Raw genomic sequence first — 26199 nt, forward strand, 5'->3', positions numbered from 1 at the left:
TTCAGAAGCTCGCTTGACAAGATTCTGATAGTATTTCGACACACGACAGTTCCATAGAAATCGAAAAAAGGGACACTTTCGCATGAAAGAAACATTCATAGTGTGATTGATAATAGCAATTTGTAAAGTTTAGTGACATTTACGCAAAAATCACATCTTGGTTATTTTTCGATAACTAACAACAGCGATTTTGATTATGAATTTGTTTTATAAAATTATAAGCTGTTGCACTACAAAAATATAGATTTTAAGAAAAATGTTATGCTTAAAGAATGAAAAATACCTTACGGTACATTTAAAATTGTATACGTCTTTCGATACCCTTGATAGAGTATTCGCTACTTTTATTTTATTTTCCAAACGTCAAAATGTTTTAAATAAAACAATTTTTTTTCACATCCATATATTATTATAACATGTACCTTTTAAAATTTTTTAGAGGAGAGGCTTTACTGCTGCTCATTTTAAACCCATCGTTTTAATTTTATATATATGAAAAATAATCACTTTGGGCTTACACGTTTTATAAATATAAAATTATGTATGTTAAAATATTTGTAATTAGGCACATAGGTCAGATTAAGTTTTTATTAAATAGAGTAACGCATGCAAGGGCTATCTCCCTAAAGAGAGAGATGCCATCGTGGAGAAATTTTGAAGAAAAACTGACCTTTGAGTGGGTATTAAAAATAATACTTATAATTTTCATTCAAATTATATTCATATATATTTTTTATGTAAAACTTTCGGGTGTATGCTAAATTAGTGTAAATTACTTTACACGAAAAATATAGTGAATGCACAGAAATTAAAGATTTGCACATGCCGGAAATGATAAATAGGAAATATGAATGGGTATTTATGCATGTGCTTGCAAAAAACATGTATCTGCCTTTGACAAAATACTTAAATATTCATTAAATTTATAAATGTATTTGAAATGAAGAATTTATTCACTTATAAACAACTGTGAAAGTGCTGTGAAGAAATCTAATTATTAAATGTATCTAATTTATAATGATTATAAATGTTATCTAAATATATAATAACCTTAATATTGAATTGTAAACATAAATTGAAATCCTGTTGACAAGTACGTTATAAAACTATTTAAGCAAGAATTGTTCATATTGGAAAGCAATCTGTTAAAAGGTATTGGAAAGCAAATGCTATGGAGATGCGCACTTAAGAACGTATTAAAGAGTTTTGGAATATGTATTGTTGAAATGAAGGGTAAAAAAAAATCTGATAAGTATAATTAAAAGAATTATTCCCCTTACATTTTATAATAACTCAGTTACAAGTTTTAAATAATACTTGAAAAAAAATTTATTTTATTCCCTTTCAGAAATGTTCAGAAAAAGTCAAGTACTATTTAATATCTATTTAATTATTAGGAATTAGCGAAATACTTATTTAAAGTGTTTCTCTAATTCCTAATAATTCTCTAATTTAAAGTGAACCGTATAGAGCATTAATTATAAATTGACTTACGTTTTTTGATTCAAAAGATACCTCAGAATCCAAAAAATCATGTCATATTTAAGAAAGTATTTTAGGAAGAAGCTCTATAAATAGAAAAGAAATAATGCATAATTTTAATATTAATAATACAATAAACTTTGATCTTAATTTTTGTACCTTAACCGAATAAATCGAATTACCTTATTTTTTTTTCCTAATGTAATTAACGAAAACTTGTGAAAATATTTCATTCAAATTAAACCATTCTGAGAAAACTGTCCTGTGAAAAGTATAGCATTTAATTCCGTTCAGAATGAAATGATGTTTAAAAATATGTTGTTTTCACATACTAAGGACTCTGAAGTGTTGTAGAAAAAGAAAATATATACATTTATATGTATATTTACGATGTAATTACAAAATATTTACATCCGATCTTAATGGTAAATGACCCAATGTTTTGGTCACCACGTAGCGATCGCCAGTGCTTCAGAGCAGGGTACGGGAGAAACTGGTTTAGGGCGACTCCATCTTACTTCCTACCTCCATGCATATTTCATGGTGAGGAGGATGAAGATGATAGCCGCGAATTTGAAGGTTTTGGGGCATCGCAAACTAAAGGTGAAATTTTTCAGTTATTGGATTTTGTAAAGAAATGTGGTAATAAATGAAAGATGATATAAGAGAAGTTTTTCATTGCGACGACAGTGCCCCAATCATCAATCATTTAGCGGACAGTAAAATCCGTAGTATGGTTCTAGATCCAGAAAATATCGCTTCCGATAGTGAAGAAAGTGACACAGACGTTATCGAAAACGAAACAATTTCGATTGACAAATTAGTCGATATTCTCGACACCGCAATTATAGGACTTGAACAGCGGAACTTTGTAACTGAACAAGAAATTATGTCTGTTTATAGAATTAAAGAGAAAGTATTATCACATAAAACGAAACAACTTAAACAACTTACATTGATAGAAATGTTTAATAAAGTAAACAAATAAATATTAAGCTTTTTTTTTTTTTTTGTAAATTTTGTTACCCTTTAGATCATAATTGTTCTTTATTTCATAAATTACAGTTTCATATTTTTAATTTTTGAATTTCTTCATGCCATCTTACGAGATTTAAACTGATGATCTATAATCCGGAAAAAACGATAATCCGGAATCGCCGAAGTCCCGACGAGTCCGGATTAACGACTTTTGACTGTACAAACCAGTTTCCCTTAGAAAGTCCTTTACAAAGGCATCCCTTTCCTTAAGCAGAAAGCCATAATCAACTAAGCCAAACCAAAAATGTCCTTCAGCAAGGTAGTTTTGTAGAGACATTAGGTATATTTTTGGAAGCAGGAAAGATGAAAACTTAGCAACGGCTTCACCAGGAATCGAACCGTGGACCTCTGGAATACCAGCCCAGCGTGCAGAACCAGTACACCATGAAGGCATGCTAGGAAGGTTGGAGAAATACCCCTTTAGTTTCATAAGAAAATGTAGTGTTCTTTGCCGTTATGATCAAGTTCATTCCTTTGTGGTCATGCCATTGCAATCATTCTGTGTATAATATAAAATGAATGCACATAGAAGTTCCAAGCTGCCAAGTGTACAGAACTTGTTTGTTATCCCATTATTGTAAATGTAAACTGATCTTTTATTCCTAGTGGCTGTATCAGAACAAGAGTTATATTTGATTTGAAGAAGAGAGTCTACTCTTTCTATTATTGTTCTTATTCATAGCTTGTAACTTTGCATTATTGTTAATCAATATTGGAGATGTGGAATGCATGTTTAGAAATTGATTCCACTGTCTGAACCACTAAAGGGCTTGCATTCAGCCCTTGTGCTATGTATGACTAACTTTAGCTTACCTTGAGCTGTCGAAGGAGTAAAGCTCTTCACAGCTGTTTATATATTAAAATGACTGTCACAGATTTTTGTATTCACATTTGAGAGCTGCGTATCTTTCAGGGATGTTCTGTAAGTGCTGTTCTATCACTTCGTACTTAATCACGAGCGCTTTCCCTCCAGAAGGTTATGCAGATTTTGAGAAAAGGGTATGCAAAATGATTCTCTGTTCAAAGCATTAATCAAGCTATGTTGTAGTTCTAGCTATATTGTAGTTCTGGTGAGGAGAAGATTCAGTTCTTGTTCACATTTAGAAATCGACGCTGCAGAAGAGAATATGTGGTAGAGGTGTCATGATGCATAAAAGATCTTAGCAGTCATGACCATTCCTGCACTTTTATCTCTTAAGAAGCAGTTTTTAACATGAATTGTGCAGTACAGTCTTTGTGCTTATTCTTGATCACATTTGTGCCCTTTTGGTTAAAGCATTGTGTAAATATGTGTTTCATTAGTGTTTTGCATGAATTATGTGACATGGACTAATTTTGAAAATTAAAAATGGAATTTTGATTTACTTTTTTTTTTATCTTACATATGTACTGTTGTATACTATATATGTTTTATGCCATTCCCATGTATTGTAAATTAATAATGCCTGTTTTTCTTTCTATAGAATTATGCTGAGGATTACTTTCTTTGAGGTTATGCAAGCTACAGCTACATAAATCCATGAATATTTACACATCTGGAGTCAGCTAATGGTAAATCGTGAAAACATGCTGTAGTTTCTTTCTTAGAAATATATCCTTTTTTGCTTTCTTCTAGAATATAATATTTATATAGGAGTTTACTAATTTTAAAACTTTTAATTTTGTTGATTGCAAGGTAATTGTTTGGCATGTGTGATGATTTGATTGTCATATTCTTTCGTATATTAATCTTTATTCAGATGTGATTTTGAAAAAGGTATTTATGGATTTAAAGTTGGCAGAAATTTTACCAAAGTTGCTTCAGTTATTTTGGTGGAAGTTTGAAGGAACAGATCACTCTTTAATTAGATAACCAACAAGTCATGAATATAGCATATGAACGCGCAGTTTTTCACATTGCACCATTGTTATCCATTTTTAAATAAAATCCTATATCATATTCATTAACACGCGTATTTTTTTATGCCAGTATATCAAATTTTAACCATTTTTTTAAAACTACAAGGGGAAACTGATGAAATAGCACTTAATTTATAACCATCTTTACAAAAACTAAACTGGTTTACTAAGGATTAATTTGGATTACATTAATCAGAGGCAAAGTTTTGAAAGCATTATAGAACTATGCTTTTCACTTTTTAGTGCGAAATCACATTTCAAAGTGTCAGTTTTTACGTGTCAAAAATGGTTGATGAGAATGTAAATAACTATCACAAAAACATAAATGTGTTGCGATACTTTTTTTCTGTAGTTTTTCACATGAAAATTTTGATTGGCTGTTTTATGTAGCTGTGTCAAGTAAATATTGTTGTTTTAATGAATAATATATTCATCTTTATGCTTGAAATGAAAACATTTTGTTCCTGAAGTTAAAACAGAGATATCCGAGTGCAAGCTTTTTGTTTGTGTAGCTTACACTCAGATATCTATAGCCTGCATATGAGGTCTTTATCTGCAGCATGCAACTAAGCTAACAAAATTTATAATTATTGACTAAATTTCTGAATATATATTTTTATAGTTCTGATAATTTCTTTGCCAACATTTCTGCACCACTCGTTTTGGTGATTCTGTGCCCAACTTTAAACAAAGTGAAACTGACTTTGTACAGGGTACAGTTATAAGCTATTTCTTCCACTTCCCTAGTGTGCCTTCGTGGTGTAGTGGTTCAGCACGCTGGGCCGGTATTCCAGAGGTCCGTGGTTTGATTCCTGGCGAAGGCGGTTGCATACTTTTCATCTTTTCTGCTTCCAATTAACCTAATGACTCTACAAGTGGTGCCCGAACTGAAAGGGTTGTGGATGATGATTCTCCGCACCCAGGATTTGGCGACTAGGTCCCCTAAAACCCTAGTCGCTCTTTCAAAAGGGGAGTATATAAGGTATTTCTCCCACTCCCCTAGCATGCCTTCATGGTGTAGTGGTTCCGCACGCTGGGCCGGTATTCCAGAGGTCCGTGGTTCGATTCCTGGTGAAGACGGTTGCATATTTTTCATCTCTCTGGCTTCCAAAAAATCCTAATGTCTCTACACAGTGATCAGCCCTATTTTATTTAATATGTTTATTAATGACCTATCGAGTATCTTGACTTCTGACGGCTTGGCCAACGCTGCTCTTTTTGCAGATGATCTTGCTATATGGTGCTGTGCAACTTAAAGATAATCAATCCAAGCTGAACACTGTCCTGAATAAGTCTTTTGAGAGGCTGGAGAGTTGGAGTTTGGTGAATAATATGACTATAAACTTGGAGAAGACTACCAGTCGGTATTTTATTTTAGACAGCTTTCATTTCTGATCTTGTTTATACAGGTTCTCCCTTGCAGCATAATGATGTTTCAACTTATTTAGGTTGCATCTTTGATAACAAATTGTTGCCTAAGCATGTTGATTATGTCATCTAAAAAGTCAGGAAGAGACACCCCTTCTTAAGAGACTAGCTGGTGCTAAATGGGGATGTGGAGAGTTATTCTTAACACTACTTTTAAGACTTATGTCCAGCAGGTTTTAAATTATTGCAATGAAGTCTGGTTTCTGCCTCAGATAGAGTCTTGAGTATGCATGATATTTTCTGAAACCAAGCTTTATGCTTGATCACTGGAGGTGTTAAAACTACTTCTGTATTTCCTATGCATTTGCTTTATGACCTGCAGCCAATGACTAACCTAGTTCAGAGGAATGCATCTATACTTTATAGTAGACTTCCTAGACTTTGAAATATTTCTATTTGGCAGGAATGCTATTGTAACAGAGTATGTAATCTAAAGACTCAGAAGGGCTTCATTCAATGTACCCAAAAGAATGCTCAATATAATGCCATTAACAATATGAACTGTTAACTCTCATAAATGTACTGGTGTTTATGGTTCTCGATGTCAGATTGGATTTGAGAATGGGAGAAAAAATGACCTATTCACAACTGCTCTTTGTGCCATAGCTTTGGAAACCATTATACTCACTATTCTCCTGGTGAATGGCTTCATATTTACACTGAGGTTCCCTTTTAGATTTCACCCCGGGCAGTGGTGCTGGTGTCTTCTGTGATCTGTTTTCCTTTTACCTTCATGTTGGCTCTCATACAACCCATTTTGACGGTAAGGTCGAGGCTATCTATTTGGCCCGTCAACAGCTTTTTGCCCGTCTCTCTTCTCTTGATAGGGTTTTAATTTTATCGGACTCAAGTTCTGTTCTTCAGGCAGGCCTTAGCAAGTAACCTAATAAAACAAAGTGCTCGTTACCAGAGCTACAGGGAGTTGTTGAGCAGAATTCAGACAAAAGTTGCTTTCCAGTGGGTACCATCACATTGTGGCCTTTGGGGAAATGAGATGGCGGACCTTTTGGCAAAAAATGGTACCGATATCCTCCAAAAGTCTTTCAGAGACCTATCTCTTCACTGTGCTAAACTTGAAATAAATAGGATTTATAAAAAAAATCATTTTGTAATGCTGCTGTTAGTGCTACTGAAAATAAGTCATGGAGGGTGCTATTAAAAACCTACTGCGTCTCGGACTCTGCTTGTGCTACTGCTGTGTCTGAGTTTATACTATTGAGGATATGACTGCCTTTGCTCATTTGTTTCGTTTTAATCTGACTGTCTAACCTTTATGTGCTTTGTGTGATTCTGGACAAATCATGGATGCTATGTGCTTTGTGTGATTCTGGACAAGTCATTGATGCTGCTCATCTGGACATGTGCTCTGCACTTAAGAGTTTGGACTGTATTGTAAAGAAGTATTGGAGAGCCCGTTGCCTAATGACCTTGATGATGAATGGCGAGGCATTTGATAAGTAAAATAGTTCTGATCATTTCATCACTGTCTTCATACAAATATTATTTGAAATTAAAAGCACAAGTATTTTTAAATAAATGGTTTTTTTTCCAATGGCAGGCACTTGCTTATGCCAGAATCAGCCTCTCCTAAGGCCAGATATGGTGACCTCTTTATTAGGGAGGCACCTAATATTATTCCAGGACATCATTCCAAATACTTGCTAACCATAGCATATTGTGTAGCCTCAAAACACAAATTATTTTTTAAGTGTACAGTACTTGGCTGCTACTGGTATATTTTATTAGTATTTTTATTCTGCATTGAGATAACTTACACTCACTTCCAAAAGTTAAACATGCAATGGTAAAATCAACAAAAATCAAAAAGTAACACCAAATTGTACATGAAGGTAGCAAATGTATTTATGCATTAAAAAAACAAGTGTTACATGCAAAGATGAATACAATATTTAATTTTCATAAATTATATGATGATTGTGCATATGGATCATTAAAGGAACTGAAGCTAAAGACAAGATAGCAAAATTTACTTTAATAAGGTACACAACCATCCTGGACTTTCACACTAGTATTACAGCTATTGCCTTTGCTTTCAATGAGATAATCAACCATTGCAGATGCTATAAATGGCCATTTCTCCATTAGGGCAGCTTCCATCTGAGATTGGCTGGAGGAGGTAAACATGTAGAGAAGGCAGACCCGAAGCATCTCAAAGATTTTCAGTGTTATTAAAGTTGGGGGGATTACAGTGACTACTCCATATGAGAAATGCTCTCACTCTCCTGATACTCATTAATGATGTTGGCTTGATGGGAATGGCATTATCATCCATAAGGAGGATATCAGAATCAAATAAGTACTGCAGCAGAGTTTCATAATAGGGTATAGAGCTCTATTCTGACACTGTGCAGTAATCACAGAACCATCTCTTTAAAGATGTGCGACTGGCTGCGATATTCCATTGAAATTCCAACCTGCAATGATGCTGCCATCTTTGAATGTGTGACATTCAATGATATTCTGGATCTGATTCCATGTGCTGCTTTTTGTCCTGACCCTTACATGCATATCTGATTCCAGGACAAAGTGGATCTTATCCATGAACAGAAAGCTGTGCCAATCCGAGATAATTTGATTGAGATATTGAGGACACCATTTTTATCTTGAGCCAAGATTAGGCAGTTAGTTGAATATGGTCTTACCAAGTGACAGTACAGCTGTGAATGTAACAGTTGTGGAGGTCATTCTTCGATTCTGCTTGGCTGTTATAGCAATATACAAATCTTCAGAAGAAGTGGTTTGGTAGACTGGGCCCAGGTGTCTAGATGACTTATTTGGAATTGCTTCGACACTGGGCAGATAACAATGAGTTGAGGAAAAAAACATTTGATTTACTGTCCTGCTTCAATATGTCCGACAGCATGCCAGCACTTTCTGTTTGTCATTCATCTTCTTTCATAGAAACACATATATTGTGAAAAATTATTCTGTAAAAGTTATAAACACTTTGTATCAGCATTTAAATGAACCTTCTCCAACCCTTCAGAGTGCTGGCAACGACTGTCTAGTTAGCATGTGTTGGGATAGTTAATCATGATTGGCTGTTTAACCACTTGCGCTAAAAAGACACGTCGAGATGCTTTTGTCTCAAACCGCGAGAGATGTGAACACCACGTCGATAGGCATTTATCGTAAAAATGAAAATAACATGGTGCACACGTTGCCTAACAACGAGATTGTTTATTTCTCGAGTTACAGCTATGGATTGCACTCACAGACGCGGAGCGGCGTAAATGAGACACTTTACCGTTTCTTATATTGTAGCGCACGGCACCGCAACCGTGAAGTTTAGTCATAGCGCAAGTGGTTAACATTCAGTATCTGTGTACTGACATATACATCCATAGCAATTTTCAGCCACTGAAATTCAACTATGCTTTTGAAAATTGCTGAATTGCCAGGATAAAATAGCACATTCAAACATTAGAGGTATGTTTTGACAATATTTGCAAGATTTTTAGACATTTCTTGAATATTTAATTAATTGTGTTGATTTATTTTTTGAAGATAATCATTACAATAAAATATTGGGTGGTCCTGAGGCATGAGGCTTGTCTATGCTTCTCACTCTGTTGTTGCTGGCTCATGTTGCCATATATTTTTAGCACTGGTGAGAAGTACTGTGTCCTGATGTTATTGGTGACATTATATGACCTTGAAATTTGATCCTGAATCTGTTACATCGTAGTCGGATATTTACCATTATTGCAAAAGAGCTGTTGTGCAGTAGATTTTGATATTTGAAATGCTTCGTGGTACAAACATCTGTTTAGTTGTCATGATCGCTATAGTATTAAACATTTTCATAATCATTGTATTTGTAACTGCTCATAAAATATATATATTCTCTAAGTTTTCAGTAATTATAACTTATCTTTAGTGATGTCTATTATCCTTTCATGTAGTCTTTATCTCTTTTATATGGTTTGTGTACATAATCTAGTTCTGTTTTATATTTTGCTGCCTTATTTTCTTTAACGATCTTAGAATCACTTTCATGATCTGAAGGGTATGAAAATGAGCAGAGAATAAAGTAAATGATTGCTAAAGACAGAGTAATAAATGTTATGGAAATATTGCTTACTGCATGTGACTTAGGTTTGATAGTACGAAGGTTCTGTTTTAAATATGAAAGTTAGGAAGAAATACCATGTTCTGTAGAAGTTTACTAAGTATATAGCGAAGTAGCTATATTCTGGAATTCTGTCTTGTGGTTTTTTTTTTTTTTTTTTTTTTCAGCTATCGCAGAGCAGTGTTTTAATCTATGTAAAGAGAAGAAAGAATTAGACAGCTAGAGTTTTGAAACAGTTCTGTTATTGAGTGAAAGAAAAATGAAAAGTAAAGCAAAGAAAAGTGAAAAGTAAAGCGGTCATCTATTTTTGAGTGAAAAACTGTGAAAATACAGAAGAATTGAATCAAATATTTTGGTAGAAATTAAAAATTTATGCTGTGTCAGTGTAGAACAGAAGATTATTTAAAAAATGTGTATTTTGAGAATTTGAATTCCTCTTGATTTAACTACTTATTCCTATATGAAGCATAACAGGCTTAGTTTAAACAAAGATTGTGTCATTAGAAACAGTTTTAAATATTAAACTAATAATAGTGATCAGCAATAACCCTAATCATTGGCCAGTGCATGAGCAGCAGCAAATGAGTTATGTGGGAATATTTATTTGGAATTCAGGTAAGCTTAGAATGTGAGGAAAGTAGCTGAAAGTATAATATATAAATAAAATAATTCAGGTTTAATTTTGTCAATATTCTATAGAAGCAAAGCACAGTTTACGGTTGTGTCGTTAGAAACAGTTTTAAATATTAAACTGATATTAATGATAATAAGCAATTCAGCTTTAGATTTTCAAGTGGTCTTTAAAACAAAATCTTATGTATCTTTATAATCTGCTGTGAAAAAAGGAAATCATCAGCTATTAACATATTTGTCTTTTTAAATCTGTTGAGCCTTAAAAGTTGTTGAAAACTTTTATAAGTCTGAAGTAATCTAAAAGGGATAAAATTTCATTAAAAATACATAAAAGTCAGTATTAATGCAGCTGGCAGTTATCAAGGGATATTAAAAAGGTGTTAATGCAGTATAGCTTGGACGAAAGTTGATTTTAATTTATTGAAAAGAAATCCAATTGTCATGTTTTAATCTGCTTAACATGTACAAGAAGTTTCCATTTAGGAATTTTATTGAAAATTATATTGTTTAATGAAAATCCTTTTTGGAGCTCAGTATGCCAATATTTTATAAATAGTTCTAAGACAGATAGATAGCTGCAATATCTTCCATACCATTCAAGGCTGCCTCCAGAGACAATGCAACCGATGGGGCAACTCTAGGCGGCAGAATTTAGGGATGGCAAAATTTTTAGAATTTAGGAGAAGCTGGAAGCAGCTACATTTTTAGAATTTAGGAAGATCACTGGATAGTAGAAATTAGGATCTGCCAAGATTGCACTGGGCAACAAAATATTTAGCTCCATCCCTGGTACCACTACCCCGTTTTAGCCTTTTGATATAAGAGGAAAGACACTGCTGCAGTAACTTTAACACTGTAAAGTAATATTTCTGCTAAAATGCTTGGGATATGATGCAATGATATATTATTTTTAAGAAATGAGAGTATTAATGTTTGTAATGATTATTTATAGCAGGATATGAGAATTATAAAATAAACTGATTTCATACATAATATCTAATTTTTATATTGTTACAATTTCATCTGGGAAAACTTTTTCCAGATTGTAGTCTTCCATTTCTCTTCTGTTTTTGCATTGATCTGCTCTAGAATTTTGATTTGGGCATTCATTCGCCCCTCCTTTAAATCCTAATATACTTTTAATAGAATTTATGGTATTGTGCAAGAAATATGTTCTTCAAAGAATTCTATTGCTTTTCCATTGCCATTCATATTACCTCATAGTAAAGGATATAGCAGAATTTCCCACATTGTGGGCATAAAAACTTTGAAGTTTTTGCTTTGCTGTATAACTATAAATATTTGTTTATAGTTAATTTATGGGTATTAACTGATCATTAATAATTACTGTATTGCATTTTCCCTCACTTCCAGTTTTACTTAATTTGTCTCTTGACTACTGAGAGGGGAAAATTATGTGTATTTTATTTCTGAGGAAAGGAGTTAAATTCATCGGGTTAAAATGTGCATATGACTAGCTGAGCTATTGTATTTTATATTTTGAAGAATTTGATTATAGTTATTGAAATTATTCTTTTTTACTTCAACCTTATACTTTGCTTTCCATCCTTGCTTTACATGCTGCTGCCATGAATTGAAAATTTCCAAATTGTACATTGAAAAAGCTAGAGGAAAAGTACGTGAGTAGGTATTGTGCATGTGTGTATGTTATTGTTTCATTTATTACATTATTTTCTTATAAGTTTTCCTTTTCTCACTGTTTTCTTTTCCTTCAGGGCAACAAGTGTATGCAGGTGGACTGTGATACTTTACAGCTATGTGCAAATGTCTAGAGGTATTCTTCGATATCCAGGGCAGTGCACATCTGAAATTTATCTCTGAAGAACGCACTGTGAACAAAGAACTCTGCATCAAAATCCTGCATCGTTTGCATGAGTCATTCCGGAAGAAGAGACAAAAAATTTGGGCTGAGCAGTCATGGGTGTTATTGCATGACAATGCTCCTGTTCAATGATCCCTACTCGTCAATGTCTTTCTTGGGAAAACAACTGTTTTGCTTCATCCTCCTTACTCACCTGATCCCGCACCCTGCGATTTCTTCCTATTTCCTGAACTGGCAAAACGCCGATTTCAATCTTCAGGTGAAATTAAATGTGCATTAATGAAAGAAAGTGCATTAAATGTTAATTCTAATCTTTTTTGGGATTTTGCTTTTGCTATTGGAGTAGTGTTTGAAATTGACTATCACAGTATCTGATATTAAACCTTGATTTTTTCCATCCTGTAGTGATATCCCCAGGATTCTGTCATGTACCATAACTACGTCTAGATCTGCCAGAATCAGGATAGTGTATTTAAGCACTATTTAACCATCCACATAGGCTTACTGCAGTATATATCAAAAGAACTTGATTGTCATCTGAACATAAGTTGTCTGGCTAGTTTGCACATAAAAAATTTCTGAATTTTTCTATTGTGTTGAAAGCTTATATTTGTGCTATTTAAAAGGTAATCTAGACATCTGCAATATAAAATAGGGATTGCTGTTTCAATACTCAGTTAAGATGACATCTGAGTTAACTTTTAAGATCTTATTTATTCTAATATTACTCTAATATAACTGGAGGAAACCGTGTAGCTCAACTCTTGTCAAAAGAATGTTAGTGTTAAGTCAGTGTAAATTCTTCTCTCGAACAAAAAACTGTTCCATCTTTTTTGCCTAGATTTTAAGGCATTATCAGAATAAAAAGGTATGGGCTAAAAAAGGGTATATTATTAGCTATTTCTGCGATTGCTAATCGTGTACTCTAAATCTTGCAATTGTTCTTTGATCACAGTAATTTCTTCATTCTTTTCATAGCCCGTGGCTTTCTGTTGGCAGGTGTCAATTTGGGTAGATAACCTTTGTTTTTGTACTTAAAGATCCTTTATACTTAATTTCTCTATACCAGTGTCTTGAAGTAGCTTCATATATATTAAAAAAAAAAAAAAAAAAAAAAAAAAAAAAAAACTGTTTCAGGTTTGGAGATCTGGATGGCAATCCTGAAAGTAATGGGTTATCAGTCCATTTTTACCAAAGATTTGGAAGTTTGAAGCAGTGTAGCATGAGGCTTCATCCTTCATAAATGACACAAAATCCAATACTTGCCTCTCTTCTAGTTTAAGAATATTGCTTTGTAATGGTCATAATAGCTGGATTAACATAATTCTTAACTGTGAGAGGATCGAATCAAATCTAGTTAAAATGTAGGAACTTATGATCAGGATTTCAAGGTACAGCAACATATAAGATATAATAAAAAAACTAGAATAGTTATTATTTTGAAAATATTCCCTTATATATTTCAAATCAAAACTCCATCACAAATTTGCAAATTTGTTCTTTGCAAATTCACTGGAATGCAAATGTTTTAAGCATTTATAACTTTTGGATCACTTTTGATGTGTGTTAAGCATCAAAATGTGTGAAATCAAATAAGACAGCATGGACAAACTAAGGCCTACAGATGGCATGCAGCCTGTTGCATACTTTTATGTGGTTTACAAGCAGTTTTTCTTAGAAAAGGTTACACTTTTCCATCTTTTAGTGTGTGTGTCTTTAAGTGAAAAAAAAATTGAATTTAAAATACATTTTGAATTTGTCAGCTTGTGAACTATTTTGTAACTTCTAGTTTTCTTCAAATCAAAGTGGATTATGGTAGAACATACATAGCTATTCATGAGTAAAATTTGGCAATTTTTGAAAATTGAAACAAGTTTGTGGGTAATTTTTGATCCATTTTTGATAGAAATTCATAGTGTAATGAGTGTGCTACAACTTTAGATCATAGATCTACAGTGTGATACTGATTTAAGAGAAATGACACATGAAGAATCTGAAGATTTTACAACACACTTAATGCTTTGAAATTTGATAGAAATGATTTTGCTTGAGAAGTGTTTGTTATTTTTGGATCAACCTACATATTTGAACAAACATTTTTTTATTATGAATTTCAGTAAAAAGCATTTTTATGATCCAAACATCACTAATGATCATTTAGAAACAATTTTAAGATCTTCCACTACAAAATTAAAATATGGAATTTAAAAAAAGAGTGGTGAGAGACATAAAATAGTATCATTCTTCCCATTAAATTGTGGGATGTTAGAAATCGATTTATTTTTGTTATAATATAGTTTTTTGTTTATAACAGTTTACACACAGAAATAAATGTTTAACTTGAAACTGATGTGAAAATGTAGTTGAACTTTACATATTTTATAGTGCTTAATTGTTTGAAATAAAGTTAGTATTATGGATACGTTAAAAAGTACTCATTCATTTATGGCCCAATATTTTTATCCGAATTATGACCCTTCAGCCAAAAAGTGTTCTAGGCCTGTTGTAGAAAATAAATGTTTGGAAACTTATTGAAGCTTCATCCATTTGAAAATATTTATTAAGGAGGTTATGCTAATATTGTTGAGCCACAATTTGCTAGTCTGTTGTGTGTTATAATTTTCTTTATTTTAGCGTGGGGGACGTATTACATTCAATCTGGTCATGAGTTTACTATATCATGTATTTATTACCATATACTGTAAAAATTTTCCTCTGTTATTTTCTTAACCTATCTAAAATTCCTTTCTGATGCTTTATGAATAAACCAAATAAACAGTAGTGCCTGGTTATATTAGTTTTTTTTTCTTTTTTTCATCTTTTATTTGTAATACAGTATTTTATGGCAACTACACTTTTAGTTTTTTCATCACTAGATATATGCTTTACTTCATTGTATTGTATGTGAAACTGAATGACAGTTAATAATGTTTTATGTAAAATAGTTTTTGATTAATGTCTTAGGAAATAAAATCTTCTAAATAGTACTTTAGTTGGTATTTATTTACAGTACTTAAACTATGCATTTATCTGTGTGTAGAAAAATTCAATGACATTCATGATAAATTGTAGAATAAAATGGAATTCTTATGATATAAATATACTGTATTAAAACACAGAAATATATGTTTGTAAGCATGCACACATGTGCAGAGGCACATTTGTTATTCCCTTGTTTATTAAGCAGAATCTAAATAGATATAAGATAAAAATGCTGATATGAAATTTTAAAAAATAAATAAAATTTAGCTGTGATGTTGATTTAAAGTAAAGGCTTTATGCATTTTAAGAAACAGTCTGATATAGGGGTCTCCCCCTTGATAAACATCAGGATTAAGTAATTTGCATTAAAGAAAACTGCTTGATGCATATTTGTTTTCATTGGGAATATTTTGGTTTTCAAGAGGCTGCTTTATGAAGACTTCTTGAAGTGCACAGAAATAAATGTTTAACTTGAAACTGATGTGAAAATGTAGTTGAACTTTACATATTTTATACTGCTTAATTGTTTGAAATAAAGTTAGTATTATGGATACGTTAAAAAAAGTATTTTTTAAATAAATTAGTTTTTTAATTATTATAATGTTAATGAAGACTGCACTGTTAATATGAGAAGTGTCTATGCAATAAACTAAAAACAGGCTCTTATTTATATTATACATGTGGGAAATCATTAAAGCATTCATGCAGAGAGCCTGCTGCACTGTTGGGAATCAAAGAAGTGTAAGTAATTGTCTTTTATGATAAAACTAATTCACAGTTTGTTTACTTTTGCTAAGAATACAAAGTATTTTATTAATTGTAAACTGCTCTTGTAGACCCCCATTTCTATAAACTAAAAGTTAATTTTTCAGTATTAAAGTGTATACTTGTAATGGGCAAACCTCTTCTGAATCATAAATGAAGTATTGTTTTGTAATGTAAAGTGCTGTTTAAAAAGCACAATTTTTGAAAAGTATTATAATAATCTTTTTTTCCTTCTTTAAAGTTTATAAAGTTTTAAGTTAATAAATTTTAATTCTTTATTTAAAGCAAGTTGAGATGTTTAGATGTTTATAAATGTCAAATTATTAAAGAAATCGGACAGAACACTTTTTTATTCTATTTAATATGGGAACTGTAGGTTGTAATATAGTCATTTATTATTATTAAATCCTGTCAGTGGCTTAATAGGTTCTGTTGAATCAAGAGTACTCTCATTTCTCATGTATTTGCCATAATATTTTACTGTTTTTCATTACATGTGTGCATTTCTTTACCTATAACTTAAATATAAACCATTTTTAATGGAAAGTTCTCAGTAGATGCATTTCCTGTCTTTTGTAAATAGTCCTTGAATGTTAAATTACAAAGTGAAGTATTATATAAAGCAATTAAATAAATATTATAATACCACACTGCATATGTTTCTAAAAGACACTTGCCATAAAAATAATTAGGCTCATTTTAACACGAGAATGCATTTTCTATGCCATTCTGCAACCTGATTTAACAACACATTTAATATGCTGCCAGTCGAACATAGCATTTGTGAGATAAAGTTTCATCTATTGTACATCAAATTATAAATTGGATCCCATATATTATATATGAGAGGAAGTATAAAATATATCTGCAATTTTTAAATAAATGTTTGATGTCAATTTTCTTTGCAGTTTAAAGGCACACTTACTCTTAGGCATATAGCCCTCATGTGCTTTACTGTATTTGATTAAACAAGCCATGTGAGAGTTAGATTTCCATTTTTAAGGTGGTAAAAGTTGCTGTACATCACAAATTACAATATCACGTGCATAATACTGGTTGTTTCTGAATGGCTAAAATCACTAAGCATTGGTAGTTACATCAGGTTTTGTTCCCAGTGGTGAAAAAAGCTAGCTGCATAAATTTTTATGGAACTTTCTTAATGTATAAAATGAACACTTGTCAGTTTCCCTTTAAATCTCTTATACAAATGCATCTCTACATTAGGCAAATACCACACAATATGCTTTGCTTAGTCTTCATGATTAGTTGCATTTACTGGCAGTAATGGGTATCTGGGAAATGCCTTCACAATAAATTCTTATTCATTCACCATTATTACCACCAAATTATACCACCATTGTGACAAATCATTTGAATCAGACCCAGGAGGAAAAAGACGATACAGTCAAATCAGCTGTTACTCCAGCAGCATAGTAAAGCAGTAGAGCTCAAAACTGTTAACATCTTACTAATGATATTACAAAAAACTGTGTCTGGATCACATTTGGAGAATCGAATAGTATGTTAGAAAGCTAGTAGTTTTCATTCCTTTTATACTGCTACAGTAAATATTTATTTTAGGTATAGCATACAAGAGCAGTTTATCTAAGTTTCAGCTCAGTTTAGCCAAGAGTCCGTCATTAAGTAGAATGAAATAATCTTGTACTACTCTCTGCCAATGTTTTGAGAGGATATTTGGCTCGCTCAGTTTTAAAGGCTTATGTGAAGAAAATAGCTATATCTTATCAAAAATTTGAACCTAAACTCAATACCATTGGAATCTGTGTATTGACTAGCATACTCCGATGCGTTACAGCAAAGAATTTAAAGAGTGCATTTGCTATTCACTCAAAGACTCATTTTGGTTTGGCAACTTATTTATAGTTGTTCGTATTTGGAAAAAACATTGAGCTCACAACCATACTTCATACCATTAGGAAGCAGATCCACTGTTAATGAATGGAGCTAAAAATACTGAATGGACAGCTCATATTGTTTAAGATTCCATGCCACATTGAAGGAAAGAAATAAGATACTTTATAAATTGATATGACTTATTTTAGTTTTGAGCACTTCATGTAAAATTTTTAAGTTATTACAACGTAAGAGATTAACACGTTGAGCGTGGCGCCGAATTTGCTGTCCTTTCCGTTCAGCTGGCAGCGAGCTAAGCCGTATTTTTGTTTAGAATGTTTCAATACATTTCATTAAAACTAAATTTGATCACATTTCATTGAGACTATATTTATTTTTTAACTTTAATACTGTCGGGCCTACGGACCGACGGTAGCCAAACGAAAATTCCAGTGCCGGTCCCCAGGGACCGACGCCGGCCACACAGAAAGTTCAGGGGGACCGGCGCCGAGCTCAACGTGTTAAAATGTGAAATTAATTGGACTTTGAATTTCGGAGATAGCTAAAACAACTGGATTATATTTAATTACAGAATTCTTCAGCTTAGTAATCAGAATAATAAATAAATGATTTCAACTAAAAATTTTAATATTAAGTATTTATAATAGTTATAGAATATTCTGTGAAAAAAGGCTAAGAGCACCAAGAAAGAGTGTTATGGAAGGTTATGTCCTGCTTCAGGCTTTCTCATATGAGGCTTTTTTTGAAAACCGTCCTGTTTTAACATCTTTCTATAGAATAGATAAAAAGGGTTCTTATTTCAACCTTTCCATTCAGGATCCACATTAAAGCAAGAATGCGATGGGATGTGACTGTGAAGTATAAATGATGTAATGTGATAAGTGATGTCATAATGACTGCCCTTTAAAATTCATATTCAGACACTGTTTAAATACACTGACTACTAATAAGTATTTGGACACCTATGCAAATAACGATATCTGCGGTCCTAAGGTACGTCTAGGACTCCGCCGGTATATATCGTGTAGGAAACAGCATCGGCTTTAGTCGCATGCAAGATGCCTAGCAGTTCGGAACTCTCTGATTTCGAGAAAGTTATAATTATCGGGTATAACAAATGTGGCCGATCCTTAAGGGGCATATCTAGCGATCTGAAGTACCCAAAATCGACAGTGGCCAATGTGATTAAGAAGTGGAAGGTGAGCGGTGATTGTCGGAATGTGCACCGAGTCGTCTGACCAACGAAACTGGGAGATAGAGACCGACGAGTGCTGCCCAGAGAAATTCGGAAGAACCGCACCCAACCGATGGCCCTCATCCGCGAGGAGTTTCAACTGGCATCCGGGAGTATTGTTTCAATGAATACCATCCGTAAGGAAGTACATCTGCTTGGATTTCATGGTCGTGCTGCTGCCCATAAGCCTTGTATCACAAAGTCCAACCGCGCTGCTCGGTTAATGTGGTGCAAAGATCATCGAAATTGGACCGTAGACCAGTGGAAACGGGTTCTTTGGAGTGACGAATCAAGGTTCACCCTGTACCGTTTGGATGGCAGGGTCTGGGTCTGGCGTCTACCTGGAGAACGTCTCCTGCCAGAATGCATTGTGTCAACAGTCAAGTTCGGCGGAGGTGGAATTATGATCTGGGGGTGCTTCTCCTAGTATGGGCTGAGACCCTTGGTCCCCATTCATGGTAAGCTCAACGCCGATGCCTACGGCACTATTTTGGATGACAATGTGCTTCCTACGTTGTGGCAGTTTTACGGGTTGGACCCCTGTCCTTTTCAGGACGACAGTGCCAGTTGTCATGTTTCGACGTTAACCAAGGCTTGGTACGGTGCCAATGGAGTTCATCGAATGGACTGGCCTGCCCAAAGTCCAGACCTGAACCCTATCGAGAACCTCTGGGACGAGTTGCGTCGCCGAATTCAGGGATGCACTACCCATGCAAAATCGGTGAAGGAACTTCTATGTCTTCTCCAAGCTGAGTGGAAGCTCATAGCTAGCTGTCATACAAAGACTTGTGGAAAGTATGCCCCGGATGGTCCACGCTGTAATTACCTCTCGTGGAGGCTCTACCAACTATTGATTTTGAATAAAGTTAGTTTTTCTTTTCTATCACAGGTATCCAAATACTTATTGGTAGTCAGTGTACAACATTAATGTGACTGGTGTTAATAACTAATATTAGTAACATGAAAATGTTTTATGAAATAACATGTATAGCATGTGTCATTGTTTCATCCAGCCTCTTTAATTGAGCATTTTCACCCTCCCCTCTTAACTATAAGGAAGGGTTTTTGCGGGTGTTTGGAAAGAAAGCCTAAAAGGGCACGCAAAAGTAAAGGAAGGACCTTGTAGTACGTATTTTGTGCCATCTCCAGAAAGTCTGAAAGAGAATATGTTTCAAAAATCGTTGAATAACTGAGGGAACACTCTTTTCACGATTGGAGCAGTTGATTACGTTGGAAAGTATTAAATAATTACGGTAAAAAGGTTGATTAAGTATCTAAATTACTTCTGTGAAATTAAATGAAAACTTTGAAAATTAATATGGATTCGAACTTCATTATTATGAAAACAGCATTTCATTGGTATTAGCAAAATTATTGCCCATAGTTACCCTTGTTTTACATGGTTTTGTTCAAAGTGGAATCTTGTGCCAAATTTATTGCGACAATCCCTTACGTACGCAGCAAGAGTTTTAATTAATGCTTCTCTGTATATACAGAGGCTCACATTTGTTTTCGTACTCTTATCTTTTTTAAGTTTATTTACGTCACGGAGGTACGAAGTAAGAAGAGAGGACTTAACTAGTATTCCCCATATACTGTTTTGAAGCACTGGCGATCCCTTCATGGAGACCAAAACATTGAGTGACTTACCATTAAAATCAATGGGTTGTGACACGATCGGATGTAAACATTTTATAATTACTTCCTAAACATACATATAAATGTATATATTTTCTTTTTCTACAATATTTCAGAATCCTAAGTATGTGAAAAGAGTATATTTTTAATCAACATTTCATTCTGAACGGAATTAAATGCTATACTTTTCACAGAACAGTTTAATTTGAATGAAATATTTTCACAAGTTTTCGTTACTTACATTAAAAAAAGAATTTATGGTAATTCGATTTTATTCGGTTAAGGATTACGAAAATTAAGATCAAAGTTTATTGTATTATTCATATTAAAATTACACATTATTAATTTTCCAAAGCTTCTTCCTAAAATACTTTCTCATATATGACATAATAATAATTAAAATCTGAGTCAATTTATAATTAATGCTCTATTCGGTCCATTTCAAATTAGAGAACCTTTTATTTTAATAGTGAAATACGTTAAATATTGGTACTAATTTCCAGGTAACTCTGAGTATTTCTGAAAAGGAATAAAAAAAAATCGAATTAAAAAAAATATTATTTAAAACTTGTGACAGAGTTATAAAAATGTAAGGGAATAATTCTTTTAATTAGTTATCGGATTTTTACCCTTAATTTCAACAATACATATTCTAAAACTCTTCTTTACTACTTCCTTAAGTACTCATCTCATAGAATTTGCTTTGCAATACCTTTTAACAGATTGCTCTTCAGTACGAACAATTCTTGCTTAAATAGTTTTATAAACGTATTTGTCAACATAAGGTTATTATATATTTAGATAATATTTCATATTTTTCCTTTTCGGCGTGTGCAAATCTTTAATTTCTGTGCGTTCACTATATTTTTCGAGTAAAGTAAGTTGAAAACATTTGTGGAAAATTCTTGTTACGGGCGTGAAACATAGTTGAATTTGTTAGGAGGCATTAACATACTCTCTATAGATATATGAGGTGACATCGTTCTGAACAGAGGAGTTCTTGTTATGGTGCAAAGTTAAAATGACTTTTGACTATTGATAGCGGTGATTATTTTGGATAAAGAAGTTTCAGCTTCTTTGATCAGAAACAGATTCCTATCATGGTATAATCATCTTATTTGTCAGATTTCTTGCTCTTTGACTGTGCATGTCATCATGGTTCTACGGGGTCAATGTTTTCAGACAATTCAAGATATCCAAAACAATGTGGCGGCCAGCCTAAGATAGTTACCAAAAGAGGCATTCTTCCATTGTTTACTGGAATATTATAAAGCAAATATGTCTGCTCTGACTAAGAAAGTGACTAGATACTACCCGACATTGAAAATGCAATACCAAGAAGAAGTTGCCAGAAAGTGATGAAACTCCGCAAACAGAGAGAGACAGCAACGAACAATAAATGACCTTTATTTCAAAATGATATGTATAATACAGAGCGAGAACAGCGTCGGCTGAGTAGGTTACAGTTGTGCCATTCCGTTGTCTGCATTGCTCGAGCCCGGTACCATTGCAGACGTTGACGTCTGTGATGTGGGGTCAATAGAAGTCTTCTTAATTGACGCCACAAGTGCAGATCTCTAGCCACTAATCGACGGCAAATGGTTATAGTCGATATGGCAACATCCAGGTTGTCTTGCACATGCAGCGGAATTTAGAGGTAAAAGTGGCTTGCGTGTGCGATTCCGCTTGTTGGCGGATACGTCTATTCACGTGTGCTGACGTCACTTTGGCTGCACCGGCACCAATCGTACTTGCCACATTTTCTTGTACAGCCTGTGGACTGTGGACGCGTCTAGGTGTGTGTCAGCCGTCTAGGTGTGTGAATTTTGCCGTATAGACCAACCTGCCCTTCTCACTTTGATCACCATGCTCGTCGTAAAATTGCCTGTCTGCTGGAACTGCATCCGTTGACGACACCCTGGCATTCTCTGCTATTAAAACTCGTCCTCTGAAACAAAAACAAATTTTCTACGATGATTTTATTAGCTGAAGTAACGGCACGAAAAATTGAACATTCTGCAGGTTCCTTCCCTTATATTTTATTCAACGTGCGCTGGATAGCTGCGCATTTCGCATCATCTGCATAACTCTGTGACGTGCGTCTCCCCTGAAATTTGCATAATTTTCGGGCCACCTCTTTCTTGGTATTGCATTTTCAATGTCGGGTAATGTATTTTCATTTCGAATAGAACTTTCGAACAAGCATTTTCCGCGGGATTTTTGAATATAGGAATGACCTTTTTCGTTATAAATTTAAATATTTATTGTTTTGTTTTTAAAGATAATTATTAGAATAAAAATGCGAAATTAAACAGTGTCATTGATTAACTTTGCTCAAAACGTGGAAAATTAACTGCCTAAATAAAATCTTCACGAAAGATAATGGTCGAAGCAAAAAAACCAATTTTTATTTAGTTTGGTAATGTCTTTAAATAATTCAAAGACTGCTTGAGCATCGGAGAGAAAGAATGCATAGTACATCGGCTGAAGCATCGTACAGTGTAGGAATCCTTTGGACGTGGGATGGCTGCTATGGTTAATGGCTTAAAAGTTGGTATTTAAAATGGCGGCTATGACCGGTGTATTGGCTATGCCATTTTATTGCTTTTCGTAATGAAGATGGCAGGGTAAACGGCGAGGGTAAGATGGCTTTGATGTCTCTGGAGACTGCATCTCACTTCCTTCAAAAAGCTTTAAGTGTTAATTTCCCTTAATTCCACCTTTTCTTCGTTGTTAGTTGACATATACACCATTTCAGAAATGAGTTCCTTAGCACATAGAGACTTCTATGCAAACAGAAAGTAATCTACGAAAAGAGGGTTTGCAGGAGATATAAAAAAGTCTGTCTTTTTTGATTTAGGTCTGTTTCCGCGATTCCTGTTTGCGCGTTTTTAAAAAATCTTCCTGTTTGCGGGAAATCGGAGAGTACAGTCCCCCCCCCCAAAGTTCCTCAGGAGATGTCAGGATGAGTTATTAAGAAGAGCTGGGCAGTTCCTTTGTGAATAAGTTAGTCATCGTCTTGACATTGTTAGACTGAAGACGTGTCTTATTTTAGGCTCCTCTCGAAATCTTTAGTTTCATTCCACTTTAAAATCTTTAGTATTAGCTGTTATTTTTCGTATCTAAATCAGTATGGATGTTTTAGAGATTATTGAAACTAAAAGAAAAAGCCTTTAGCCCTTTATAAAGGTTATCAATATTGAATTCGGAATAGAAATAAGGAAAATGTAGTTTATTGGATTTGCATAAATGAAAAAACTAAAAGCTGCAAAGGCTCAATTAAGACCAAGGAAGAAGTTGTTTTAGAAGAAAAAATTCATTTATGTCAACCTGATACAGCACATTCTTTAGTAAAAAAAACAAATATTTGTTGCAAAAATGAGAGCGAAAGAAGAAAATGTTCCACTTTCTCAAATTTACAATGAAGAAGTTGGAAAACTATACAATCAAGCTTTGACATATTAACCAATATTCCGCAGTTTTCAAGTGTTAAAACAGCTCTATACAAATCTAGGCAAAGTGCCGAAGGATACGATCGAGAAGCTACATGTATGAAAGATTTAGAAATTCCTAATGAATTATTAGCAATGGATGATAACTTTAGTTTCTTGTTGTTCGATTATTTAAAAGATAGCCGAATTTTGGTATTTTCAAGTAAGAAGGGGAGGGAAGCAATGAAAAGCGGAAAAACTTTCTTTATGGATCGAACTTTTAAAAGTTGCTCAAAGCTTTTTTCTCAAATTTATACTATCCATGTTGATATTGGAAGTACATCTAACGAGATTAATGTTATTCCTGTGTTGTTTTGCTTACTTCCCGATAAGCGAAAGCAGACTTATGAGAGATTATTTCGTTTAATTAAAAATCATATTTCTGATTGGGATCCTAAAGAAATTGTGATGGATTTTGAAAATGCAGTTATAATTTCGCTGAAAAATATTTTTCCTTCCTTAAATATAAGAGGTTGCAATTTCCACTTAAATCAGTGTCTGTGGAGAAAAATTCAAGACTTGTTAACGAATATAGGCATAAAGAAGAAATTAGAGCCCATCTCAGAATGTGCTCGTCCCTTGCATACATACCCGCGGAATGTGTCGATGATGGTTGGCTGTGCATACAAGAAAGTTCACCTCGTAATGCAAGATTAGGGGCATTTTATGATTACTTTGTTGAGCAGTGGCTTGAAAATGACGTCGTAAGTATACAGATGTGGAACTGCAATGAAAAATTGCACAGGACAAATAATATTGTTGAAGGATGGCATCATAAATTAAATTCTGTTATTAGGAAAATCCATCCTAAAACTCTAAAACTGATAAAATTTTTGAAAAACGGAGCTAAAGAAAGTGATTATTTTATAGATCGTCGTTATGTAAATTTAGAAGGGAAAAGAAGGAAAACAAGTGTGGTCAAAAAAGAGGAAGGAATTCAACGTATTATGCAAGAATTTTACTCATCACAAAATATAAGAAAGTGCTTATTATCTCTTTCTTATCTACGAAAATTCGATTAAAACATATGAAATTTTTCTCTAAAAATAACTTAATAATTTTTTTTTTTTTTTTTTTTTTTTTTTTTTTTTTTAAGGAAAATGACTAACATCACACAACTTTTAAACACGCCAGTATTTTTACTGCCAGTCGTAAGCCTGGAAAAGTGTGAAGGAAAGTTGAATTTTCTCTGTTATTAAATTGATAATTTTAGTTATAAGGTACTTTCTGCTTCCTTTCCGCATGCCTTCGTGATTAATTGGAAGCATACTCGGGCGTGTATTCGAGAGGTCCAGAGTTCGAGACTCGGGGAGGGCACTGCATATTTTTCACGTTTGCTGCATTTATTAAACCTAATAACGTCACACTGTAATCAAATTTATTAAATTTTCTAATCGTAGCATGCATTTTAAGGGATTATCAGAGATTTCGAAAGCACGAATTTTAAGGGCTTATCAGAATATCGCAATATTCGACAAATACTGAATTCTCCACTTTTTAAATATCCATCGTCAGAGTAAACTAAACTCGTTTGATATTTGCCTTAAAGAAGCTGATTGTACTTACTCTTCAGTTACAACTGTTGAACATGTGTTTCCGAAGTTTTTAATATTGCCACCATACGAATAAATTAAATTGCGAATCGCATTTACACTTGGAATTGAAAGTGACTCACAGAGTACAGTTTCTCTTAAAAAAGAAGCTAGATGAATAGGAGATTTAGAAAAAGAGCATTTATAATGAAATAATATCAAATAAGTTGATAATAATTAACAATTTCATTATATACAAATACAGA

The 26199-nt window shown here is 33.5% G+C and overlaps 1 long non-coding RNA gene across 5 annotated transcripts in view; it reads left to right on the forward strand.

Moving 5' to 3' along the window:
- LOC118184569 (uncharacterized) overlaps positions 1–13544 on the forward strand; it is a 46568-nt gene extending 33024 nt beyond the window's left edge. For all 5 annotated transcript variants that reach the window (XR_004757452.2, XR_015039151.1, XR_015039149.1 and 2 more), the window contains 2 exons: positions 3984–4071; positions 12310–13544. This is a non-coding gene — a long non-coding RNA (uncharacterized LOC118184569). The remainder of the gene's footprint in view (positions 1–3983; positions 4072–12309) is intronic.
- Positions 13545–26199: the final 12655 nt, after the last annotated feature.

Source organism: Stegodyphus dumicola, chromosome X2, assembly GCF_044657685.1.
Source record: "Stegodyphus dumicola isolate Sdum_Otavi_A_Nest chromosome X2, ASM4465768v1".
Classification (NCBI taxonomy): Eukaryota; Metazoa; Arthropoda; class Arachnida; order Araneae; family Eresidae; genus Stegodyphus; species Stegodyphus dumicola.